General features: G+C 42.1%; 1 long non-coding RNA gene across 1 annotated transcript in view; it reads right to left on the bottom strand.

Annotated features, from left to right (window-relative positions):
- The window catches only part of LOC148683431 (uncharacterized), a 110,224-nt gene extending 86,690 nt beyond the window's left edge, over positions 1-23,534 (bottom strand). Inside the window, exons 1-2 of the long non-coding RNA XR_015947178.1 lie at positions 23,431-23,534; positions 14,187-14,258 (exon numbers count right to left, since the gene is read on the bottom strand). This is a non-coding gene — a long non-coding RNA (uncharacterized LOC148683431). The remainder of the gene's footprint in view (positions 1-14,186; positions 14,259-23,430) is intronic.
- Between the last annotated feature and the right edge of the window lie 4,336 nt (positions 23,535-27,870).

Below are 27,870 nucleotides of genomic sequence, written 5' to 3'. Positions count from 1 at the left end.
GTCCATATAGTCCCAACAATCTATTCTCACAGAGGCCAACCAGATGTCTATGAGAAACTCGCAAGCAGGATCAGAGTGCCATAGCACTGGGCTCGCTGCATTCAGAAATTGTGTTCTCATGTGTTGCCTCCGTGTGAATGAGGTCAGGAGATGCAGATATGTCGGATGAGCAATTGGTGGCAGGTGCATTTGCCCCCCACCCCATCCACGCAGTGGGCCGGATCAGAACAGGAATATCATCCAATCTGGCCCAAAGTAAATACAGTATCTGTATCTATGCTAGTCTGAAGCTGCAGCTACAGGAGAATCAAGACCCTTTTGGGGTGTTGATGCTGTGAAGCCCTCCATTGTAGGCTCAGGTTTCATATATGTACAGTGGTACCTTGGGTTACAAACGCTTCAGGTTACAAACTCCGCTAACCCAGAAATCGTACCTCAGGTTAAGAACTTTGCTTCAGGTTGAGAACAGAAATCGTGCTCCGGTGGCGCAGCGGCAGCAGGAGGCCCCATTAGCTAAAGTGGTGCTTCAGGTTAAGAACAGTTTCAGGTTAAGAATGGACCTCTGGAACGAATTAAGTTCTTAACCAGAGGTACCACTGTATTATTTATCTCTGTTTACAAAGCTATTGTACTGCCAACCTTACTGTATGCTTGTGAAACATGGACCACTTATAAATGCCATCTCCAACTCCCCGAAAGATTCCATCAACAGTGTCTCCAGAAAATGTTACACATTACTTGGGAAGACAGGCAAACTAATACCAGTGTACTGGGTGAAGCAAAGATCACCAGTGTTGAAGCAATGATTCTTCAACATCAACTTCGTTGGACTGGTCATGCTGTGCGGATGCCTGATGATCGTCTTCCAAAGCCTTATGAGGAATGGCTTAGGGAGCTGGGTATGTTTAGCCTGGAGAAGAGAAGGTTAAGGGGTGATATGATAGCCATGTTCAAATATATAAAAGGATGTCATATAGAAGAGGGTGAAAGGCTGTTTTCTGCTGCTCCAGAGAAGTGGACACGGAGCAATGGATTCAAACTACAAGAAAGAAGATTCCACCTAAACATTAGGAAGAACTTCCTGACAGTAAGAGCTGTTCGACAGTGGAACTTGCTGCCAAGGAGTGTGGTGGAGTCTCCTTCTTTGGAGGTCTTTAAGCAGAGGCTTGACAGCCATCTGTCAGGAATGCTTTGATGGTGTTTTCTGCTTGGCAGGGGGTTGGACTGGATGGCCCTTGTGGTCTCTTCCAACTCTATGATTCTATAAGCAACTACTCTATTCCGAACTTAAAAATGGAAAGCGTAATGCTGGTGGCCAACAAAAGAGGTTTAAAGACTGTCTCAAGGCAAATCTTTAAAAATGTAGTATAAACACTGACAACTGGGAAACACTGGCCTGCGAGCGCTCCAGTTGGAGAACAGCCTTTACCAAGGTGTCATGGGCTTTGAAGACACTCAAACTCAGGGCACAAGGGGGGGGGGAACGTGCTAAGAGGAAGGCACACTTGGCAAATCCACACCATGTCAACTCCCACCCGGAAACCTATGTCCCCACTGTGGAAGGATGTGTGGATCCAGAATTGGCCTCCACAGTCACTTACGGACTCATTGTTAAAACTGTGTTTATGGAAGACAATCTTACTCGGCTACGAGTGATCGCCAAAGAAGAATCTATATATCCTAAAGAAACCAGCCCCACTGTGCCTCATTTCCAAAAGAAAACACGATCCCTGGATCGTGCCTGAAACCCCTGCAATTTTGCACTGCTCTAAGATTGGGATGGGGCCAGGGCTGTCTTAAGGTCATCGGGTGCCCTGGTGCAGGGATCCCTTGGGCACCCCCCCCTCACTCTTTTAAAAAAAGGAAAACTCTTACCTGGCGTGCTGGGTGGCAGGAGCCTCACGGCGGCCCCCGCACCTCACAGCAGGGCTGCGCTGTGCCAGAGGCCGCCTGCCTGTCCGATGCCGCCGGATTGAGTGGGGGAGGGGCGCCGCTGCTCCGCACAGCCTTCCTCCCTTCTCCCAGCGGAGCGGGGTGCCGGGGCAGGCCGGGCCACGCCGGGTTCCTTCCCGCCAACAGGGCACTGTGTTTCATTGGTAGAGGTGCTGCCATGTGGCATCACCTCTACCAATGAAATGCAGCGCCGGGGTGATGGATGACCCTGGCACTGCAGAGTGGAACAGGGTCCTAGTGCCCCTGTTCCGCTCGCTTCCCTCCCTGCTCTCGCAGCGCGGCTGGTGGAGGGAAAAGGGAGGCCGCCGCGAAGCTCCCCCACTTCCTAGGGCGCCCCTCAGCGCCCCCTGATCGCCCAGGCGCCATGGTGCATTGCGCCACTAGAGTCAATGGGCGAGCCGGGCCTGGATGGGGCACAAGAATATATCTTGCCTAAGTGCTGGTGAGGGGCTTGTTTTATAAAGTACGAACAAAATATTAAACTTCTACATTAAAAGCACTGCTTGTGTTGCTTTCATTAGATCAACCAGCTGAACAACTAGCTTCCTGTTGTGGTTATCTGCACACAGCTGCAAGAAAGGGACTGTTGTGATCTCACCAGCATGCTCTTTGCTTCCCTCTATGCTGTTTGGAAGATTGAAGGAATAAGAGAGACATAGTAGAAAAGGAAATATATTTTACAGGACAGTTCTAGTTGTGAACATGACAGCAAATGCTTTGAAACAACAAAGCCAGCACAGCTATCTTCACTTTTCCAGGCAGAGTCCAAAGGCTGGAAGTAAATTTCACAGGTGGTCCAAACTAGCAAGCTGAGAAAACTGTGGCGATTATGCAACGATGCCACAGTAACAATCTTAAGAATGTAAGAAGCTTCTTTATGCCAGTTAGGCCACGTGTTTATTAGAAACCTCTCGTGGACTTTTTGCATGAAAAAGAAATAATGACACTAGGATCTGAGGATTGGATATAATGTTTGTTTATAGAAATTGGCTTTGGGGGGTTTCATATTGGAGCGAATGGTGTGAATATTGCTTATATATAGCAGACAGATGAAGAATTGGAAATTCCTTATTTTCTAAATTTTATTTTTCGCTTTCTTTTAACCTCTTTTCTATTTCTTTTTATTTATTCCCCCCTCCCTCTCTCTTTATTCCTTTCTTTCTCTCTCCTTTCTATTTATGTTTTTATTGTTTTTTGGATCAAACTCTTACTTTGGAAAAATAAAGGGAAAGATATTTGATATTAAGTTTTGTAATTTTCTTTATAAACACTAATAAAAATGTATGTACCTGTCATGGATGCTTTGGCTGAGATTCCTGCATTGCAGTGGGTTGGACTAGATGACCCCTGAGATCCCTTCCAACTCTAAGATTCTTTGATTCTATGATATACTGAGTCAGGCCACTGGTTCATCTAGCTTAATATTGTCTACATTATCTGGCAGTGGCTTTCCAGGGTGTCAGACAGAATCTCTCCTAGCCCTACCTAGAGATGTCTAGGATAGAACATGTCAACTTGCTTTGGTTTCCCCCAACCAGTTATGTTTTCCTGCTCCTCCCATCAAACATTTTCTAACCGAAGCTTGGACACAGGGTTGCACAGGTCTACCCAGGTCTGCAGAATCAAAATAGCTCTTAGGATGGAATACTGTGCATGCTTATGGATGGAATACTTATACTGTGCATGCTTATGGATGGAATACTTATTCATGCTTAAGGCACATTTGGCCGGGACTTGACATTTGGCTTTGTAGAGTCGTGCAAACGGGACGCGGGTGGCGCTGTGGGTTAAACCACAGAGCCTAGGGCTTGCCGATCAGAAGGTCAGCGGTTTGAATCCCTGCAACGGGGTGAGCTCCTGTTACTTGGTCCCAGCTCCTGCCAACCTAGCAGTTTGAAAGCACGTCAAAGTGCAAGTAGATAAATAGGTACAGCTACAGCGGGAAGGTGAACGGCATTTCCGTGAGCTGCACTGGTTCGCCAGAAGCGGCTTTGTCATGTTGGCCACATGACCTGGAAGTTGTACGCCGGCTCCCTTGGCCAATAACGCGAGATGAGCGCTGCAACCCCAGAGTCGGTCACGACTGGACCTAATGGCCAGGGGTCCCTTTACCTTTACCGAAACTTCTGGAATAAAAAGCTGTGGTGCATAGGTAAGATACAGCTGTTTCCTAACTCTCAGCAAACTGCTAAGTTTTTAACCCTCCAGCATAAAGCCATTGATCACCTGACACAGTTTAAGCTCTCATCAGGCTTAAGGTACATAAAGGAAGGGTATTGTTGCTGAAATTCAATATTCCTGCCTCAGACAGATTTGACATGCCAAAGCTGTGCTTTTCTCCCTTGGCACAGTACTCACAACAGCTTTATATGTAGTAATCTGCACATGTACTTGTAACTCAGAGGTGGCACGGGTTTTCCCCAGAACCAAACTCCGGAAACAAAAGCAGGTGTTGCTAGAATGCCACATGGATTACTCTTATTAGCCTCTAGATTCCTATTGCTTTATTGCCCAGAAGGCTTTGATATAAGATCTTTTCAGATCTGCTTAGGTTTGCTGATGAAAATGAATCTGTTCCAAGCATCTCGCATCCCACTGAGACATTGATCAACTCTCACAACCCTCCCTTCGTTCCATTACTGAGAGGATAGGAGCAGCTACTGTTGCCAGGGGTGATCTATTGTCTACAACACAGACTTAAATACACATTCCTTCTTGCAAGGGGAAATATTTGCCTGTTTTCTCCAACAGTATTATTTTGCACCTTCACCAAAGCAACATCCCCAGGGGAATGCCATGAGTGGTACAGAACCAATATAAATTTGTATAGTAAGTATGTGCTGCATGGCATAGCTCATAGCTTCTCTGAGTTATTCAAGCCCCTTTGCCACATTTGCCCAAATTGCGGGAGGCAGTGGAAGACAGGAGTGCCTGGCGTGCTATGGTCCATGGGGTCACGAAGAGTTGGACATGACTAAATGACTAAACAACAAGGAACAAAATACGAATACTGATTGGGTTTAAAGCATAGCCTAAGAGCAACTGGATCAGTACAAAATGGTTAACTTTGTGATTCTGAGTATTTATACTAAGTGAAAGAGACAACATGGGGCTTTAAAGGCCCATGGATTTCATGATAAGTGTTAAATCAGAGCAGGATTTTTGTGCAAAAGTCCAGGGCCCACTCATAAGACCAGGCATCCCCAAACTTCGGCCCTCCAGATGTTTTGGACTACAATTCCCATCTTCCCCGACCACTGGTCCTGTGAGCTAGGGATCATGGGAGTTGTAGGCCGAAAACTTCTGGAGGGCCGCAGTTTGGGGATGCCTGCCCAAGACCTTCAGGTAGTCTGTTGAGCAAAGGCTTTCCCCACAGTACTCGGCAGTGAGATCCCACAGTAGTTGTTACAGCCAAGGTGGTTGCCTTTGTTCTTGTGGTCAAGAATGTTGGAGTTGTGCATGTCTTGTGGCACAGATCTTTGTTCCAACACTGCAAGAGGAGAGCTTCATCTGCCCTAGCTTCAACAAAACATGTCTCTCCAGTATCAGTCTTCACAGCCACAGCAGGCCCTGCAAACTTCCTGCAGTTTGACTTCACCCCCAAAGGCGCACTCCTCCATTGTCTCCCGAGACAGATAGATGCCAACAAGTAGGTAAAGGTAGAGGATTGCAGCCTTAAGGTGTTAGAACTGTTTTCAGCCTATGCTTAATAAAAATTGCATTTACTGTTCATGCAGAGATATTTGATTATCTGCTGTACTAGCCATCTATCTATCCATTTATCTATCTATAATATCTATCTATCTATCTATCATCTATCTATCTATCATCTATCTATCTATCTATCATCTATCTATCTATCTATCTATCTATCTATCTATCTATCTATCTATCTAACTAGTGACTTTATTCACTGCAAAAAGCTATGGACTCATTGGTGTGGACATGGAAATTCATGGTTAGCTTGGCACAGCATATGCAACCCAGAGTGCATAATTCCATCCATCGGGGACCGAGTTGTTAAATGCATTTCTTTCTTCTTGGTCCTTGGAAGAAAGTCATGTTTCCATGACAGCAGCTGCGAACATTTCTACATAAAAGGGATTTCCCTGCAGACTGCCTTTTGAAACTTTACATGTAAGCTAATGGAATGTTGAAAACTTTACGCTGCAGAATATAGCTGAAGAATGTTCCGAGCAAAAGGGTAAGGATGAGGGAATGTGGTACCAGAGCAATAGAGCCACGGTCTGTTATCCAAGAGCTTATACAATGGTAATTCACTCCCTTTCTACTGTGCATGGCGGGTTTATTGACTATTTGTGAGTCTTGTTACAGGTCACCCTTTCCCAGCCTTTTCCTGTTTTGTTTCCTAACATGCTCCATTCTTCATTCAACAAACCGAAAAAGGAACAAGCGAACCAAAAATGAATTGCTGTTCTGACTTTGGCAGTTCCCTGAATGTATTTATGAACGGAGAGGCCCAAGCTATGAAACAGAGCATGTTTTTAAAGAGTCTGAGTGAATAGAAAAGCCCCAGGTTCAATTCCCAACATCTCCAGATACAGCTAGGAAATACCCCTGTCTGAACCTCTATGTCAGACTAAGTGCCATACTTTTCCATCTATAAGACGCCCCCATGTATAAGATGACCCCTATTTTGGGCGACTCAAATTTAAGAAAATGGAGGGAGATGGCACAGAGCGCTTTCTTGCGGAGGATTACCCAGGGTTGTTGAGCTTTTTGGGGGGGTTTGCCAAAAATCACTCACCCGAATGTGTGGCTAATTCCACCTCCCATCTCTCCCATCGCTGGCAGAAGCTGCCATTTGACTGCCCAAATGCCAGAGCATCAGCCAATCAACACCACCCATTGACGCAGCACCCAATAGCACGCACAATAGCCGCTGACAGTCTCGGCAGCCACCAATCAAACGTCCATCCTATGCACTACCCATGTATAAGACAACCCCCACTTTTTAGCATGATTTTTATAGAATAAAACATAGTCTTATACACTGAAAAGTACGGTATAAGGCAATCTACTATGTTCTTTTAAAAAAATTATTTTAAACACTTTATTGAAATTCAAATCAAAACAAACAAATCTTACAAATCATACAAATGATCATATAACCAAAATTTACAAGTGAAAATATAAATAAAATCTAATACAAAATTCCACTAGACTTTCCTGTCTATTCCCTTTACTCAATCTAAATCAAATAAAACAAATCATACAATAAATAAACATAACAAACGAAACAAAATTATCCACTCCTCCCATAAAACTTCCACTTATCATCATCTCAGATTAGCTAAGTTTTAAACTAGTTACTGCTTCCCTTACCATAATATACTTCCCTGATGCTTTCTCTTGTAATTGTAATATTTGCGAACAGTACAGAGCATTAGAAAAAAACCCAGGATTTTAGTGTAGGGCATTGTTTCTTCATGTAATCCCCATTTTTCCCCCAACTACTACTACTACTACTAATAATAATAATAATAATAATTTATCCATATGGCACCCATCTGACGGGTTGCCCCAGCCACTCTGGGCAGCTTCCACCAAATTAAAAACATTAAGCAAAGAAGAAGAGGAGGAGGAGGAGGAGGAGGAGGAGGAGGAGGAGTAGTAGTTTGGATTTGATATCCCGCTTTATCACTCCCCTTAAGGAGTCTCAAAGCGGCTAACATTCTCCTTTCCCTTCCTCCCCCACAACAAACACTCTGTGAGGTGAGTGGGGCTGAGAGACTTCAGAGAAGTGTGACTAGCCCACGGTTACCCAGCAGCTGCATGTGGAGGAGCAGAGACGCAAACCCCAGATTATGAGTCTCCCGCTCTTAACCACTACACCACACTGGTGCAAAGCACAGCACACAGCAAAACATCAAACATTATAAACTCCCCAATAATCGGCTGCCTTCAGTTTGTCTTCTAAAAGTCAGATACTGTAGCCGTTTATTTCCTTGGCATCTAACAGCAGGGCCGACACGACTATCGAGGAGGCCCCTCTGCTGCCACACACCAAACTGCCTCCCCTGGACCCTGCAAGTACCTTCCTAAAGCTGTTATTTGTTTGCTTGCTTGCTTGCTTGTTCTGGTAGAAGCTAGCCTCCCCGAACGAGGCAAAAATGGCTGGTGTATGAGAAACCGCTGCTTTAAAAGCCCACTTTTGCTATGGAGGGGTGTGGGATAGCAGCACCTCCTGCTCTTCCTCCTTAAGAGTTGCCTCTTCTTCCCCAGTTTCATGATTTCACATCTTTTGCAGACTGTTTCATCCCAGCTACGCTGGGCTCATCCTGCATAGATGTCAAGGTGCCATCTCATAACATATTTCACCTGACGATGTCACTTTAACTACAGCTGCTTATTTTAAAGTGTTGAGAGATGGCTTCTTCCTCTCTCTCTCTCCCCCCCCCCCCCACTTCAGACTACATTAATATATAACTTTTACATCTGGCCCTTTTATTTTTGCAGCTGTCTGCTGATGTACATCTCGAGGCTGACAGCAATGCTCCCCAGTGACTTATAGCCTAGCCAAATCGCTGTCAGACAGCAGCAACTTTGGTGAAGTTAATATACTTTTTTTTTTACAGTTATCAGGGTACATTTAGGTCTTCCTGCTGCAACAGAGATGTAAAAAAAAAAAGTAACTGTAATGTTTTGAAGACGAGGATGCTGCTAATCTTCTGAAAACAGAAAAGGCTTTGTTGAGTCCATAACCCGCAGAAAGCTTAAATGAATGTTCTGGACTCTACTGCAGAAGTGGGGAAGCTTGAACCCAGGGACCAAAAGCAGCCCTCAGGTTCTAGAACAATGGCTCTAGCACCATAGTGGTACCAGGTTTAGAACAGTTCTGAGTGGCCACATGTTCCCTGGGAGTTCAATGGAAATTTACTTGGTTTTTTCCTAACTTTTGGTGGTCATGGTTAGACGGTTTTTGAGCCTTGAGTAAGCTTTGTTTTATAGTACTGGTTTTGTGGTTTTATTATTGATATTGGCGATATTTTACTGTCACCGTAATTGTGTTCTGAGGTTTGTAATGATATGATTATTTATGAGAACTATTTCGTCACTTGTGACAAAAAATGGCATAGAAACATAGAATCATAGAGTTGGAAGAGACCACAAGGGCCATCCAGTCCAACCCCCTGCCTGCCAAGCAGGAAACACCATCAAAGCATTCCTGACAGATGACTGTCAAGCCTCCGCTTAAAGACCTCCAAAGAAGGAGACTCTCCCACACTCCTTGGCAGCAAATTCCACTGTTGAACAGCTCTTACTGTCAGAAAGTTCTTCCTAATGTTTATTATTATTATTACTGTATTATTATTATTATTATTATTATTATTATTATTATAGATTAAATAAACATGAAAGTGGTCAGATAATTTCCTATTTGCAAATAGCTTTTCTCATGTGGCTTGAATATGGAACATTTTTGTTTCAGTGCAATGACTAGAATGCTGTGGAAATTAGGCCTGGTTTCATCTATTAGCAGAATATAGGTGCTAAATTTCCTGGTTGTAACCTTTAGCATTTACAAAGTACACTCTTCTCATTCATATAAACTCTAGTTATATCCTAATCAGATTATTTTTTGTTGCAACAATATCTAGAAGAATAGCATTGTTAATACATTACAGCAAGAGCCCTTGTCACCTTAAATGTATTTTCATAGCATATTTCATTTACCGACTTCCTTACATTTATAACCCTCATGGAACCCAAGGTGTCATGTACTGTATGTGGTTCCTGAGCAGTCTTTCTTCCAGATGCTAACCAGACCACGACCGGCAGCTTTAGCAAGGTAGCAACCTCATGCCCGGGAACAAATTATAGTACAGGTGAAACTCAGAAAATTAGAACATCGTCGAAAAGTGCATTTAATTCAGTAACGCAACTTATTATTATTATTATTATTATTATTATTATTATTATTATTACAAATGCTTTCTTTTGGAAATCCCACAGTAATAAAACAAATAGTTACAATAATACAAAAATAAACATCGCTATTACATTTCATTAATTACATTCCAATCATAATTGACCCTCCTAACGACAAATAATTACAATTACAACAAATAAAGGTTTGACATATCTTGCTTTGCATGTCATGCATCTATCTCATACAGTGGTATCTCAACTTACAAAGGCGATCCGTTCCGCGGCGCTCTTTGGAAGTCAAAGTGTCCATTTTGCACATGCGCAGAACGCGCGCACGGCAAAAATACTTCCGGGTTTGCGGACTTCGGAAGTCGAAACCTTCGGAAGTTGAGGCATTCGGAAGTCGAGGTACCACTGTACAGTATATTGGTTTCACCTTTTAAGTTGCATTACTGAAATAAATGCACTTTTCGACGATATTCTAATTTTCCGAGTTTCACCTGTATAAGTTTTTCTTGGACTAAAACCTATATCGTCAGATGCATCTGACAAGCCAGGCTTCAGCCCACTGATGCCTATGCCATAATAAATATATTTGTTAACATTTAAAGTGCCACAGGACTCTTTGTTCTTAACACTTAAGCTGCTCATAGCCTACAGTCCTATCTTGAATTGCACGCACTGGAAGGTAAATAATGAAGATATCAGGAATAATCAGAATAGCACCCATTTCCACACTGAGAAACAGATTCTGTAAACAGAACCCACATGGCTGTGTTAACAGATTCATCAAAAATGTTCCTAAAATAAATCAAATCCCTCTCCATCTGCAGGTGACTAATTATTAAGAGCCAACTTGTCTTTCCCCAATAAATATTGCTTTTCGGCAAATTATCCTTTTTTTCCTTTTCCTGTGCTGACTGATTTGTATTGTGGCTGCAGTAATAACACCTAATTTCCATATAGATTAAAAATTACCTTGAAGCCCATTTACACCCTGATGAGCAAAAGACAATACAACAAAATGCTGATATATGGGTTCCATTAAGCCCATGTTGCATGAAATATTAGCAAGACCTTAAACATCAGAGTTTACTTCCATGGGGTGCTTAGACAAAATAGACTTTCAGGTGCCATAATTGGGAGGCATCTAGTTTGGGGGTGACAGGTGAGAAGCCGTAACAGGTGAGAAGAAACATCAATGCTCGGAGGTATGTGAACATAAGCACAAACAGTATAAGCACAGAAAATTGGAAAACACTGGCCTGTGGGCGCTCCAATTGGAGAACAGCATTTACCAAAGGTGTCATGGACTTTGAAGAAGCACGAACACAGGACAAAAGAGAGAAGCGAGCTAAGAGGAACCACCTTTGGCAAAACCTCACTGTGATCAACTCCCGCCTGGAAACCTATGTCCCCACTGTGGAGGGACGTACTGATCCAGAACTGTCTCCACAGTCACTAACGGACACACCACTAAGACTGTGTTCATGGAAGACATTCTTACACGGCCATGAGTGATCGCTAAAGAAAGAAAGAAAGGATGGCTTTAAAGGGAAGAGAAGAGTTTGGATTTGATATCCCGCTTTATCACTACCCAAAGGAGTCTCAAAGCGGCTAACATTCTCCTTTCCCTTCCTTCCCCACAACAAACACTCTGTGAGGTGAGTGGGGCTGAGAGACTTCAGAGAAGTGTGACTAGCCCAAGGTCACCCAGCAGCTGCATGTGGAGGAGCGGAGACGCGAACCCGGTTCCCCAGATTACGAGTCTGCCGCTCTTAACCACTACACCACACTGGCTCTTATGGCTAGTTATGGTTATGCCCTGTGTGTGTGGTTCCTAAACCTAACTGGCTGCCTACTGTTGGAGACATGCCCCATTGCAGCTTGAACCTATGCTTCTTTCCTCAAAAGCAAATCCCACTGAGTTCAGTGGGAGTTGCTCCTTAAGAAACAGGCTTAATATTGAAGTTCTAAGCAGAAAAACTGAACAGGGTTGTAGCTGGACCATTTGTCTGATCCAGTAAGGCTTATATCCTTTGGTATTAGATAAGCAGTTCTTTCTCTGAATTTTCCTCTTGATCAGTGTAGTTGATGCTGTATTCCATTGGCACAACATCTAAAACAGACGTAAGGTAGATAGAACCATCGCCCCAGATTCCTTTCCTTCTTGTAGTTGGCATCCATCGTAGCTCTAAAACAGGGGTCAGCAAACCTTTTCAGAAGGTGGCCGGTCCACTGTCCCTCAGACCTTGTGGGGGGCTGGACTATATTTGGGGGGGGGGAGGTTGAACAAATTTCTATGCCCCACAAATAACCCAGAGATGCATTTTAAATTAAAGCACACATTCTACTCATGTAAAAACACCAGGCAGGCCCCACAAATAACCCAGAGATGCATTTTAAATAAAAGGACACATTCTACTCATGTAAAAACACACTGATTCCCAGACTGTCCGCGGGCCGAATTGAGAAGGCGATTGGGCCGCATCTGGCCCCCGGGCCTTAGTTTGCCTACCCATGCTCTAAAATAAGGTCCATCACCAAGAATATCTCCCTGTTCAAGATCTGATATTTTTAACAGTACAAAGAAAACTGGATTCTTCATTCCCTCTCCTGACAATTGGTGTTGAACTGACCATTCCTGTTGTTTCAATTTATATACCACCCTCATCAGAAGATCCCAGGGCGGTGTACAACATTAAAAACACATTACAGAACATCAATGATAAAAACATAATAAAAATACATAATGACAGACAGCCTAATAGTAAAATAATCATCATAATAACAGTCCACTTCCCTACACTTTCACAGGCCATAGATTATTTAATAGCCATAGGCCTCGGTAAAGAGGAATGTTTTTGCCTGGATCCTAAAGACATGCAGTGATGGTGGTAGGTGAGCTTCTCTGGGGAGAGCATTCCACAATTGGGGAGCCACCACACAAAAGGCCCATTCTCTTGGCTATGTACACAAATTAGTAGTAGCTTGAAACACAGCAAGGTTCCCAATGTTTCCCATTGCTGCTTCAAAGCACATTTTTACTTTGCTGTAAAAGTAAGGGTCACGACTCTCCTCCCCCACCCCCCATGCACATTACTGGAACTGTTTCCCCATGCCTGTAACCCCCTAGACTCCAATTCATCTGCTGTCATCTGAGCATGTGCAATGGCTGTCTGAAGTGGACACACCTCAGGTGAACTGCAGCTTACGTTTTCAAATCGAAGGGAAGTTGGTTTGAGGGGAAACACATTAAAAACAGTATTTCTCACGAAGCTACAGGCTACATATGGATTGTAGCTAATGTCAGGAGTACTTAGCTTCAAATACTGGTATTAGGATTGATCCTCTTGTGGATCTGTTCATCCAACTCTACCCCTAATCCTTTTAGCACCTGCCCTTTAACTCCTGGTTTGTGGAATGCTCTCCCCAGCGAGCTTCGACAGGCGCCTTAATTTTACACCGTTAGGCGCCAGGCAAAAACATTCCTCTTTAACCAGGCCTGTAGCTGATTGACATCCATTGTCCTTTTAAAATGTGCTGGGGGGCGTTATTGGGTTGTTCTTGTTTTAACTTTTATTATGCATTTTGTCTTTTTCTATTTTGATTTTTGTGTTGGGAAGCGCCCTGAGGCCTGTGGTTACAGGGCAGTATACAAATTTAATTAATTAATTAATAATAATAATTCAACCACCCCCCACAACTAGCAGGAAAGCCCAGCACCAACAACAGCTACGGGTAGTAAATAACTATTTGCTTTTTGTTTTCTTTCTCTCTGCCTTCAACCTACAAAGCTTCTCCTGTCTTATCTGTCAAGTTCTGCTTCACAGCCGCCACCATCATTTGATGCTAATAGGGCCTTGATTTGGAAGTTACTGGAAAGCATTCAATGGGCTTTGGACAAGGTTAAGAGGAATGCTTTTTCAAACCAGCAGCTGCTGAAGGGACACAACAGGAAATGCAAATAACAGATCCTCATTGAACATAATAAATGGCTTCTTTTCTAGGACCGGAGAGGTTGGAAAGAAAATCTATTCCCACGTCCAAGTCAAATTAGATTTGGATGCTTATAATTATGGCCTAATAAATCTAACCAAATGGCACATTATAGCAAGGGAGAGGCGATGTGCTTTGAAAAGGAGGTTTTGTAAAGGAGTCAGGTGTAAGGCTTCTTTTCATTACTATTATTGGTAATTACACTGAAGCGCTGTCCAAAATCACAGATTGCCTGCATGAGTTATGATGATTGCTTGCTACCCGTAATCTTAGAAATACCATAAGCTCACAGACAGACACACACACAAAAATGTCTAGGAGCAACAGTCCTTGAAACTCACCATTTTCCTGATGTTGGGAATGATGGTGGGAAGTCAACAGATCACAGGTAACAAGGGTTCAAGGCTTGTCTCCTGGTGGAGACAAGGATAATGTGTTATAAAATAACATTTGCTAGGAGGTTCCCCTTCCCCTTTAGAGTTCATTGATGGCTGATTTGCAGAAGAAAGTTACAGATTAGACCAGGCATGGCCTGGCCAAACTTGGCCCTCCAGCTGTTTTGGGACTATAGTTCTCACCATCTGGTCCTGTTTGCCAGGGGTGATGGGAATTGTAGCCCCAAAACAGCTGGAGGGCCAAGTTTGGCCATGCCTGGACTACACTAACAATTCCACATCTGTAGCTCCATGCCTACCCAAGCCTATGGGCAAATTTTGTTGCCCATATTTGTTATAAAAGTTTTGTGGTTTTTCCTCTGTGTTCTAATGATTATTGGTTTTTTAGTACAATTGTTTTTGAACTGTTTTGTGGGTTTTTGCTGTGTTTTATCAACCATTTCATTTGTATACTGCTTACAGAGCTCTTTGATTAAGCGGCTTAGAAAATCACTGTATAAAATAAATAAATCTTTCTGTTGTTGTTTTGTTGCTATCGTATTGTTATTGGGGGGCATTTAACTTAAATTTTACTCAAAGTAAATAACTGAAATTAATGGGCATGACTAATTCTTTGTCTGGGCTGTGGGCTCAAGTTAAGCCCCCTTCTTTTGTTTTGCATTTTTTTTAAAAAAAAAATATTACATGAATTTCCCCATCTCACATTTTGCTGCCAGCTGTATTTTCTGTTTCAAAATAAGATCTGCTTACATAGCAATCTGCCAGCATTTCTGTACATGGTGTGCTAAATGCAGCTGGCTCCATATCTATTACTGGCTTTGTAAGATCACGTTATAACCCTCCTCTTATCTTCATTAAAAATAAAAAAAATACATGGAAAGCTGTAAAAGCAGAGCGACTGCCAAAAAAAAAGTATATCCTGTAAAAATCATTTCTGCTTCTCTTTATAGTAATTTTTGGCAATTAGCAAATGTTGTTTGGTTTGATCCTTTTGTGTTTTCAATATTTGTCTTGAATATTAGTTCAGCCTTGTCAAAATTAAATTGTCAAAAGCTTGTGCAAGTATCAGCTTGTTTTGCAATCCATCTGGCTTAGTTCAGTTTACTGTCACTCAGCAGGCTTGCCAAAATGAGATACTCAGCATAACTGAATTATCTTTAGCACCTCAGCCCTTGCTCCCCCCCCCCCCCCGCAAGACCAATTGCAGTCATTAACAGTCGTTAACAGTCATCAACAGGTTTACCACTCCTATCAGCCCATCACCCATTCCCATCACACACAAACACACACACCCTCTGAATATACATAAGGGTCTGGCTACTTCTGTTTCAGTGTATATGAAGAAGTGTGCATGCACACGAAAGCTCATACCAAAATAAAAACTTAGTTGGTCTTTAAGGTGCTACTGAAGAAATTTTTTAATTTTGTTTCGACTCAGACCAACACGGCTACCTACCTGTAACTTGAATTATCTCAGTAAGATTCAGGCTACTACAACCCTTTACACGTTTGCCTGGGAGTAAGTCTCACTGAATGCATTGGGGCTGGCTTCTGAGGAGACAGGCACAGGGATGCACTAGGACTCAAGAATTCTGTTAACAGATGGCATGCATATTGTATAGATTGGGATGTAAAGCTTTGGGCAGTTTCAAGTGCACAGTCTTCTCATTAAAATAAGTAAATGGGCAAATGACTTTCACAGTGGTGCAGCAATAAAACTGCTAGTGCATTTGCAAAGCTAAGCAACGGTCCAGGATGGTTTCAGATTGGACCATGTGTTGAGATTCCTGCATGGGGGAGGGGTTAGAAGAAGAAGAGTTTGGATTTGATATCCCGCTTTCTCACTACCCGAAGGAGTCTCAAAGCAGCTAACAATCTCCTTTCCCCTCCTCCCTGTGAGGTGGGTGGGGCTGAGAGACTTCAGAGAAGTGCGACTAGCCCAAGCAGCTGCATGTGGAGGAGCGGAGGCGCGAACCCGGTTCCCCAGATTATGAGTCTACCGCTCTTAACCACTACACCACACTGGTTAGACTAGATGACCCTCGGGGGTCTCTTCCAGCTCTACAATTCTAAAAAAAAATCTCAGAAAGGGGTGTTTCCAGAAAGGGATGTTCCTTGTGTGGACAAGGGTTCTGGAGTAAGGTTTCATGTGGAGTAAGGTTCCATGTGATTAGGAAGTGATGGCAAAACTCTCTGAATTACATTGACTTTATTGCATTAATTATTTCATTGTTGCTTGCTTTACACGCTATAGTGTTTGATATTCAGTGACTGCAACATTTTTTAATGCTATTGCGATTATTGTGAGCCAATTATGAGCTCGACATTTGTTGTCAGAAAAGCGGAATGCAAGTATTAAATCAACTCGAGTGTGCCGGAAATTTAGTTTCCTGCCTCCCACAACTTCTCAGTCTATAGAAGAGATATAAAAATAATGAAGTCACTTTCAGGTAGCGTTTTGTGAAGACTGGAATTGGAAATGTGAACTGTTCTCCCATTCACTATATATAAGCCATGAAGGCTTGCTTTTTGTGTGTGTGTGTCAGGCCTGGTCAGCACTGAACCCGTTGGAAGCATCCCAAACAGGCAAACATTTCCTGTTAAGCATTAAGAAGCCACTGAAGCAAAGTTGCAGGTTTTAAATAAAATAAAAGTAAAACCAAAAGTGTTAGAGAAAAATTTAACGATACAGGAGAGACATTTATTAGAGGAAACCACTGAATTGAAGTGTGTGAAAAAGGTGAAGTATTTGGGTGTAAATATGACAGCGAAAAATCTGAATCTTTACAAAAACAATTATGAAAAGCTATGGAATGAAATTAAAAGGGATTTGGATATTTGGTTAAAGTTGAGATTATCTTTCATGGGCCACATATCAGTCATAAAGATGAATATATTGCCAAAGATGTTATTTTTATTTCAAGCTCTTCCGATTATTGATAAGCTGAAGTGCTTTCAAGAGTGGCAAAAGGTATTATCCAAATTTATCAGGCAGGGGGGTAAGCCTAGAATTAAATATAAACTTTTAACAGATGTAAAAAAAGGGGGGCAGATTCTCACTGCCATATTTAAAGATCTACTTTGAAGCAGCGCCTTTTTGCTGGTTGAAAGAGTGGTTTTTGTTGGAAAATACAGATGTGCTGAATTTGGAAGGTTTTACTAATGCATTTGGATGGCATGCATATTTATGGTATGATAAGGTTCATAAAGGCTTTAAAAATCATATAATAAGGAAATCATTGTACAATGTGTGGATAAGATATAAAGATTTGCTAGAAAGAAAAACACCCAGATGGATTTCGCCTTTAGAGGCTAAGAAGCATAAAAGGTTAAATATGGAAGATAAGTGGTTGAAATATAAAGATATTTTGATGTAAGTGGAAAATCAATATAAACTTGAATCTTATGAACAGATGAAAGACAAATTAGACGATTGGTTTCAATTTGTACAGATAAATGAAATGTTTAAGATGGACAAGAAAATTGGTTTTCACACAGAGAAATCCGAGTTGGAAACAGAATTATTAGAGGCAAAAAAATAAGAATCTTTCCAGAGTGTACAATTTATTGCTGGAGTGGCACACGAAAGATGAACAGGTAAAATCAGTGATGATTGAATGGGCTAAAGATATGGGGCATAATATTATTATGGTAGACTGGGAGAGGTTGTAGAAGAAGGTAATTAAGTTTACAGGATGTATTAAAGGAAAAATTAATGAAAATGATGTGTAGATGGTAATTAACACCAGTTAAGTTGGCTAAAATATATCATAATTACAATAATAATAAGTGCTGGAAGTGTAAAGAAGAGGAAGGATCTTTCTACCACATGTGGTGGACATGTCCCAAAGTAAAAGACTTCTGGGAAAAGATTTATAATGAGTTGAAGAAAGTGTTAAAAAACACGTTTATGAAAAAACCAGAAGCCTTTATACTTGGAATAGTAGGGGAAGAAATTCCCCAAAAGGAGGTTATTTTCTTTATGTATGCCACAACAGCAGCAAGAATATTAACTGCAAAATACTGGAAGAAACAAGAATTACCAACTATAGAAGAATGGCAGGTGAAGACGATGGACTTTATGGAACTCGCTAAACTGAGGGGGAGACTCCGAGACCAGACAGAGGAGACGGTGGAAGAAGACTGGAAGAAGTTTAAAGTGTATTTAGGGGAATATTGTGGTGTATAAGAATTTGAATTTCTATGGGGAAAAATTCTTAGTAGGCATTAGGTATGAAAGTAGATGTTAGAAAGAAAGTATAGATGATTTTAATATAGTTGTTTTTTTTCTCTCGGAAAAACTTTATTTCAAAATTCTAAAAAAATTACATCAGATCTTCTCGACCACGAACACAATTTAAAATATCAAACTAAACAAAAGTGAAATCATATACATCAAAAGATTTTAAAATATGCTCTGATTCCAGTAATAAACAATACTGCCCACCCTTTCCATTGTATCTGGATCTTTTTGTTGTTATTTCTCACAGGATTATTTACAGTGATTTTGTTATGTTTTTTTCTCTTTCTTTTTATTCTTTTATACTTTACAGATATCGCTCTAATTCTGCCAATAATGCATTGTTGTTACTATATACTCTTAAATATTCTCTGAAGATAATCCATTCTTTTGATGTTTTCTGATTGCCCGCACCCACCCTGTTAATTTTGCTAGCTGTAGATATTCAATCATTAGGGCTTGCCACTCTACAATCGTTGGAGGTGTTTCATCTTTCCATTTCCTAGCGACAAGTACCCTAGCAGCAGTCAGACTGTACATCATAAGTGTTCTGGCTTCCTTTTTAAAAATTTTCAGGTAAGATACCCAAGAGGAATATCTCGGGTTTTTTCTTAAAAGTTGTCTTAAATAATTTATTGACTTCGTTGTATATATTATTCCAATAGTCCTTAATCAAGTCGCACGTCCACCACATGTGGAAATACGATCCAAGCTCTTTTTTACACCTCCAGCAACTTGGATTTTTCCCCTTATACATCTTTGCCAATTTTTGAGGAGAGAGGTGCCACCTATATAACATTTTCATACTGTGCTCTCTCAATGTGTACCATGCCATAAACTTTAGGTCTTTTGTCCAAAGTTGTTCCCATTGTTCTGTTGTTATGTTGTGCCCACCGTCCTGAGCCCATTTAATCATTACGGACTTAGTCATTTCCTCTTTGGTCTCCCACTCTAGTAGGAGATCGTATATTCCTGCTATATTTTTCTTTTTCTTTACTATTAATTCCTTTTCAAATTTTGAAGTTTCAGTGGCCAGACCATTTTTGATATCTATACTTAATTTTTGGCACAGCTGAAAATATTGTAGCCAATCCGTTAACATATCCTTTATATCCTCATACTTTTTAAATTTTATTTCTCCATTCTCTATTTTTGTAACCTCTCTGTATGAGGGCCAACTCCAATCCATATTTCTTCGTTTCACTGCGAAGGCCTCAGTTGGACAAGTCCATAATGGAACTTTGGGCTCCAGGATCCCTCTAAACTTTGTCCAGATGTTATATAAGGACTTCCTAACAATGTGGTAATAGCTTAATTACAATTGAAAGCTTAAATAACTTGGAGAAGTTATGTTTTGACCAAACGTGATCCACCTGGAGAAGGAATTGGCAAGCCACTCCAGTATCCCTGCCAAGAAAACTCCATGGACAAAGACAACAGGTATATAAAAGATATGACGCTGGAAGATGAGCCCCTCAGGTCGGAAGGCGTCCAACATGCTACTGAGGAAGAGCGGAGGACAAGTACAAGTAGATTCAGAGCTGATGAAGCGGCTGGGCCAAAGCCGAAAGGTCGCTCAGTTGCGGATATGCCTGGAAGCAAAAGGAAAGTCCGATGCTGTAAAGAAAAATATTGCATAGGAACCTGGAATGTAAGAACCATGAATAATGGTAAGCTGGATGTGGTCAAAAATGAGATGGCAAGAATAAATATTGACATCCTGGGCATCAGTGAACTAAAATGGAAGGGAATGGGCGAATTCAGTTCGGGTGACTATCATATCTACTACTGTGGGCAAGAATCCCGTAGAACAGTGTTTCTCAACCTTTTTTGGGCCACGGCACACTTGTTCCGTGAAAAAAATCACGAGGCACACCACCATTTAAAAAGTTAAAAAAGTTTAACTCTGTGCCGCCTTATATTATAATTATGACTGTAAGAAACACTTGCCAAATATTGCTTTCCGGCGGGTTAGCGTTATGTATCGGCGGCCGCCAGGCTTGTTTGCAATGAGCTTTGGGAAAGAGGAGGAGAAATAGTGCTTTCCGGCAGGTTAGTGATGACAATTGGCGGCCGCCAGGCACATGACAATGCAAATCGCCCTTCTCATCGCCGCACGTCGCGGCATACCAGCCAGCGTCTCGCGGCACACTAGTGTGCCACGGAACAGCGGTTGAGAAACGCTGCCGTAGAAGAAATGGAGTGACCCTCATAGTCAACAAAAGAGTGGCAAAAGCTGTAATGGGATGCAATCTCAAAAATGACAGAATGATCTCGATACGAATCCAAGGCAGACCTTTTAACATCACAGTAATACAAGTTTATGCACCAACTACCAGTGCTGAAGAAAGTGAAATTGACCAATTCTATGAAGACTTACAACACCTTCTAGAAATGACACCAAAGAAGGATGTTCTTCTCATCACAGGGGATTGGAATGCTAAAGTAGGGAATCAAGAGATAAAAGGAACAACTGGCAAGTTTGGCCTTGGAGTTCAAAATGAAGCAGGGCAAAGGCTAATAGAGTTCTGTCAAGAGAACAAACTGGTCATCACAAACACTCTTTTCCAACAACACAAAAGACGACTGTACACATGGATATCACCAAATGGGCAGCATCGAAATCAGATTGATTATATTCTCTGCAGCCAAAGATGGAGAAGCTCTATACAGTCAGCAAAAACAAGACCTGGAGCTGACTGTAACTCAGATCATCAGCTTCTTATAGCAAAATTCCAGCTTAAACTGAAAAAAGTAGGAAAAACCACTGGGCCAGTAAGATACAATCTAAACCAAATCCCTTATGAATACACAGTGGAAGTGAGGAACAGGTTTAAGGATTTAGATTTGGTGGACAGAGTGCCTGAAGAACTATGGATGGAGGCTCGTAACATTATACAGGAGGCAGCAACGAAAACCATCCCAAGGAAAAGGAAATGCAAGAAAGCAAAATGGCTGTCCAATGAGGCCTTACAAATAGCGGAGGAGAGGAGGCAAGCAAAATGTAAGGGAGATAGGGAAAGATACAGGAAACTGAATACAGATTTCAAAAAAATAGCAAGGAGAGACAAGAGGGCCTTCTTAAATGAGCAATGCAAAGAAATAGAGGAAAACAATAGAATGGGGAAAACCAGAGATCTGTTCAAGAAAATTGGAGATATGAAAGGAACATTTCGTACAAAGATTACCATAATAAAGGACAAAAGTGGTAAGGACCTAACAGAAGCAGAATACATCAAGAAGAGGTGGCAAGAATACACAGAGGAATTATACCAGAAAGATATGGAGGTCTCGTACACCCCAGGTAGTGTGGTTGCTGACCTTGAGCCAGACATCTTGGAGAGTGAAGTCAAATGGGCCTTAGAAAGCACTGCTAATAACAAGGCCAGTGGAAGTGATGATAATCCAGCTGAACTATTTAAAATTTTAAAAGATGCTGCTGCTAAGGTGCTACACCCAATATGCCAGCAAGTTTGGAAAACTCAGCAATGGCCAGAGGATTGGAGAAGATCAGTCTACACCCCAATTCCAAAGGGCAGTGCCAAAGAATGCTCCAACTACCGCACAATTGCGCTCATTTCACACGCTAGTAAGGTTATGCTTAAAATTCTACAAGGCAGGCTTAGGCAGTATGTGGACCGAGAACTCCCAGAAGTGCAAGCTGGATTTCGAAGGGGCAGAGGAACCAGAGACCAAATAGCAAACATGCGCTGGATTATGGAGAAAGCTAGAGAGTTCCAGAAAAATGTCTACTTCTGCTTCATTGACTATGCAAAAGCCTTTGACTGTGTCGATCACAGCAAACTATGGCAAGTTCTTAAAGAAATGGGAGTCCCTGATCACCTCATCTGTCTCCTGAGAAATCTCTATGTGGGACAAGAAGCTACAGTTAGAACTGGATATGGAACAACTGATTGGTTCAAAATTGGGAAAGGAGTACGACAAGGTTGTATATTGTCTCCCTGCTTATTTAACTTATATGCAGAATTCATCATGCGAAAGGCTGGACTAGATGAATCCCAAGCCGGAATTAAGATTGCCGGAAGAAATATCAATAACCTCAGGTATGCAGATGACACAACCTTGATGGCAGAAAGTGAGGAGGAATTAAAGAACCTTTTAATGAGGGTGAAAGAGGAGAGCGCAAAATATGGTCTGAAGCTCAACATCAAAAAAACCAAGATCATGGCCACTGGTCCCATCACCTCCTGGCAAATAGAAGGGGAAGAAATGGAGGAAGTGAGAGATTTTACTTTCTTGGGCTCCTTGATCACTGCAGATGGTGACAGCAGTCACGAAATTAAAAGACGCCTGCTTCTTGGGAGAAAAGCAATGACAAACCTAGACAGCATCTTAAAAAGCAGAGACATCACCTTGCCGACAAAGGTCCGTATAGTTAAAGCTATGGTTTTCCCAGTAGTGATGTATGGAAGTGAGAGCTGGACCATAAAGAAGGCTGATCGCCGAAGAATTGATGCTTTTGAATTATGGTGCTGGAGGAGACTCTTGAGAGTCCCATGGAATGCAAGAAGATCAAACCTATCAATTCTGAAGGAAATCAGCCCTGAGTGCTCACTGGAAGGACAGATCGTGAAGCTGAGGCTCCAATACTTTGGCCACCTCATGAGAAGAGAAGACTCCCTGGAAAAGACCCTGGTGTTGGGAAAGATTGAGGGCACAAGGAGAAGGGGACGACAGAGGACGAGATGGTTGGACAGTGTTCTCAAAGCTACGAACATGAGTTTGACCAAACTGCGGGAGGCAGTGCAAGACAGGAGTGCCTGGCGTGCTATGGTCCATGGGGTCACGAAGAGTCGGACACGACTAAACGACTAAACAACAACAACAACACAATTGTAATATAACAAAATGCAATATGAGAAATAAAAGAAGCAACAAATGCAATTGAGAAGCAATGTGAATATTTGAGGGAGAAGTGCCACGGATCACCTGGATGAAACTGGTATACCGGACCACAGATTGGGAACTCCCATTTAAAAGCAACAAACCACCTTTTGCGCTTGCGTGTTTCTTGCTGTGCTGGATAGGCAAGTGTCACGCCTAAGAGGTAAGGCTTTCTTTTCGACGAAGACTTCCAGCTCCCAATTACAGATCCTAGGATCCTGCATGCGTGGAAGTGAACTGAAATGTTACAACGGGTTAAAAATAAATTTCCTTTGCTTTAAAATAAATGCTAGCTGCACCACGTGCTACTCTATCAACTCTACTGTTGAATGTCTGCATTGTGCTACAAGGCTGAAAACGCAGAGCAGCCCCAATGACGACGGGGACGAGCGGAGGGTCCTGGAAAACTCACATCCTCGGCTTTTGTTTTGTTACTTATAAACCGGGGATGAGATATTGCAAAGAACTCTGCTCGCTGCATCGGAGCTGCTTCTTTCGATTCTTCCACCTCTTTTTTTCCAGATGCAAAAACAAACAAAAGAAATTCAAAGCCTGCTGCAGCTTTAGCAAGCGGCCGCGAAGGAGAGGAACTTTCTGCAGGCTTGTTCCCTTTTGCATCTGACCACATGCAGAAAATGCAAAAATTAAAAAAACGCATTGGAGAGCCGGAAATGAGAGGTGCATGGCACTATATTTTACTCTTGCCTTCCTTACTCCCCCCCCCCTTTTTTTTTCTTGAAACGCGCGAGCAAATCTCTGGGATGCGCAGAACCGTGGGCAGCGCGCACGCGCGGTAGTGGGTTTCCCTCCCCTCTTCTTGAAGCTCTGCCGTCACAAAGTACGTCACAGCTTCCAGGTGAGGATCCCGCACCCCGTTAAAGTCTCTGGCTGAGTGACTCTGCCTAACACGGGCAGGGCAGCTGCAACAGTCTCTCCCTTTGAGGGAAGGGAACTGTAGTCCCCTCGCACCCAGAGAGAACTACAACTCCCAGCATCTGAAGTATCTGAAGAAGTGTGCATGCACACGAAAGGTCATACCAATGACAAACTTAGTTGGTCTCTAAGGTGCTACTGGAAGGATTTTTTATTTTATTTTGTTCCAGCACCCTTGACAAAGATGTGATAGGAACTGTGAAAAATCTGAAAAACCTACACACACACACACACACACACACACACACACACACACACACCTCTGCCGATTTTGGAGCAAAGTAGAAATTTGATTAATATTTTATTCTCACCATAAAAGGCATTTTAGGTGAATTTTGAGTCTTTTTTTAAAAAAAGGTAGTACTGTATCTTCCTCAGACTGACTGCTATCAATCTCCTAACGAATGTAATTTTCTAAGTAGGAAAAAATAACAAAATAGTATTACAAAAAAGGGAAGGTTTTTCTATACTATTTATACTATTCTATACTGGCAATGCAAACTTCTTAAGCTTTTCTTCGTAAGATGTTTTCTTCTGATCTTTTCTTCTGATAAAGTGTTAAATGTAGCAGTAAATTTGTTAATTGCATTTAGTCTTTTCTCAGTTTAGATCTGTCCCAGGTACTTTTATTGAACAGTCTTAAAATAAAAAGATTATAAATCCAGTTTTTTTTTAAAAAAAAATGCATTCAGTTTTAAAATTATTTTCTTGATTTATTTGCTTATCTTTCTGTTGGTTACGGTTATGTTGCAACAAATCTGGAAAAAAAAAGTATTTTACTGGTTCCCTATTACTCTTTTCTCTTAAAAAAAAAAACCTCCCAATCGTTTCATGTCACGTTTTGTAAGTGCATGCTCTTTTTTTTTATTTCATAAAATGTTATGTAGGCTATTGAGGGCCAGAGCATCATTCCAGTGCTGACGGGGGGGGGGGGGAGTTATTCCTATAATGGAACTCCTTTCATCTATGAAATCACAAAGTGCTCCAGAAGACATAGATGTAAGCCCTTATCTTAGCTGCATCATGAAAGGAAACAGCTCTTCCATTCTTCTCCTTTTTGATCTGCCTTCGGTAAAATAAGTTACACATTGTAAATAAGAATACTTCTAGATTTTCAGGAGTGCCGAGTTAATACCAGCTTCCATCTCATAAGCATGAAGGCACTTGAAATAATTTTCTAACTGTACTTGACCAAAACTGTATGCAGTTTTGTTTTGTTTTTAACATGCAAAAGGTTTATAAAAAGTGATTCGTCGTAAAATAGGGAAATGCCATAATGTAGGATCTTGAGGGTGCTGGAATGTCTTTTACTGATGTGTTTTGACCTGGCAGGAATGTGCCCATGAACTCTAATAATGACTCTTCATCTCCTAGGGGCGGCCAACTCCTAAGAGACAGCGTCTACTCACAGAGTTAAAAACTGGCAGTGATCTACCCCCTCTTTTGGGGTTCAGTCCAAAGTTGTTGAACTTTTTTAAGGAAGGAGATATAACGTTGAGCATTTTTTAGGGGAGCCACAGTTGTTTAGCTTCTTTTGGGGGAGCCAGTGATCTACCAGTGATCTACCGCAGAGGTCCAGTGATCTACCAGTAGATCACGATCTACCTGTTGGTCATGCCTGCAGTCTATATTTAATCTCTGGTTCCACTCTCGCCCCTTTCAATGTGTGCAGAGATGGGCTGCGCTCTCAGGCTGCCCAAAAGGGAGCCAGCAAGCAAGGTGCCCAACAGACGAGAGGAGAGGCTGGCTGGTACCAGAAGAGGGAGGTGCAAGGGAGGGGTGGGGTGTAGTGAGTGGAAACACCTGTTCTCTGCTCCTTCCGCAGACGCTCACCCAAAGCCGGTTCCTTTATTTTGGGTTGTGCGCGTCAGCTTATACTTATTTATTCCTTTCATAAAATCAAGACTCCATTATGTGGAAGGGGAAGCTCCTCTAAGTGCTCTACCAAAACAAAAACAATAAAGGTTAAAACGATAGAAACGGCACTAAGAAAGAATGTACCAGCAAGCCTGCTTGGTAATCACTAGGCAGGGCGTTCCACAGTGTAGATGCTGCCACATGAAACGGCTGTGTCCTTAGAAACGTGGAAGGGGTGTTAGGTGGCCCCGGGGGGGGGGGGGGCAGCACAGATTCTGAAGCGGTCGTATGAATTATAACGGCACACTTACTTTACATCAGCGAACTCACACAGGGGAGAAACCATTTAAATGTATGGAGTGTGGAAAGAGCTTTAATCGGTGTGAACACCTTTACATCAGCGAACTTACGCAGCGGAGAAACCATTTAAATGTATGGAGTGTGGAAAGAGCTTTAAACAGAGTGGACACCTTACTTTACATCATCGAACTAGACCATTTTTTACGAGATACAGTACCTTGCTTTATCTTGTAATCTGTTTTACCTTTTTTATTCCTTCCTGCCTACTGTTTATTCAAATAAAGTTTCACAGTTTGATGATTGGAGTGTGTGTGTGATTGACAGCCTCATTAATTTGGTATCCCCCTGGGCTTAGGTTGCCTTGGGTTTCACGGTCCTGGGAGTTCCAAGTCCACAAGAGGTAAAGTCAGGAATTTCCTCTCTTTTTGGGGGAGAAGGTGTGAACGGGAGGGAGATGCTTTTAGCCTCTGCAAAAATGCAAAGGGATTGGCTGGAGGCATAAGGGGTGCTCCTCCCCCCCCCAATCTGACTATGTTTTGTTCACCCCATTTCCCACCATTTTTTCTGGGACTGTCAGTGACCCTCAAGTGCTTAGTGACAGAACCTACTCGGCAGGAAAGCACTGCAGGGCTGTGGTTCAGTGCTGGGGCCAGGAATAGTGATGTGAAGGCCCAGAAAAACACCAGGAAAATTAGGGTAAAAACCGCTTTTTCCCCATTTTTTTCCTGAAGCCTTGTTCCCTCCCCCCCCCCATTGAAAAAATAAAACATAGATTATGGAATATTTTAAGATAAGGGGTTCAAATATTTTATAAATCATTTCTAAAAAAAATATGTATGGTATCAGATTATTCTAATTTCTGTGAGGACAAGCAAGTCCTAGGTTACAAACTGAACTCTCCAATGCAAGAACAAGATACATTTATTCCTTTAGGGGGTGGTGTTGTCACCAGAAAAGAAAAAAGGCTTCAGTTTTGTTTTTGCATGCATGTGGTATGCATTGGTTCTGTTCCTCTTCACTAGGCCTCAAAGCACTGGAAGAAAATATAGAGGGTATTTGTTTTATCGCTTTGTGTTTTGGGCACCTGGGCTCCTTTTGAGAGGAAAGGCAGGAAAGAAATTTTTAATATGTAATTGGTGATTTTGACTTGCAGAGAGAATGAAAGGCCAGCTCCTACCTGTGATTGGAATGGAGGGGAAATTTTTCGTCCTGCAGGAAATACCCAACCATGGCCTCCCCAAAGGTCGTGTGACTCTCCAAGTAGCAGGGAGGGCTGAAATGGGGAGGGGTTTCCTCCGGATGGATTTGCATAGCCCTGTCTCAAGAGCAAATGGGAGCAGATAACCCAATCTGTACACCCTTCACCGCCAACAGAATTACCAGTTCTATCCAAGA

Source organism: Zootoca vivipara, chromosome 15, assembly GCF_965207765.1.
Source record: "Zootoca vivipara chromosome 15, rZooViv2.hap1.1, whole genome shotgun sequence".
NCBI classification, from domain to species: domain Eukaryota; kingdom Metazoa; phylum Chordata; class Lepidosauria; order Squamata; family Lacertidae; genus Zootoca; species Zootoca vivipara.
This window is presented reverse-complemented; position numbering and strand designations above follow the sequence as displayed.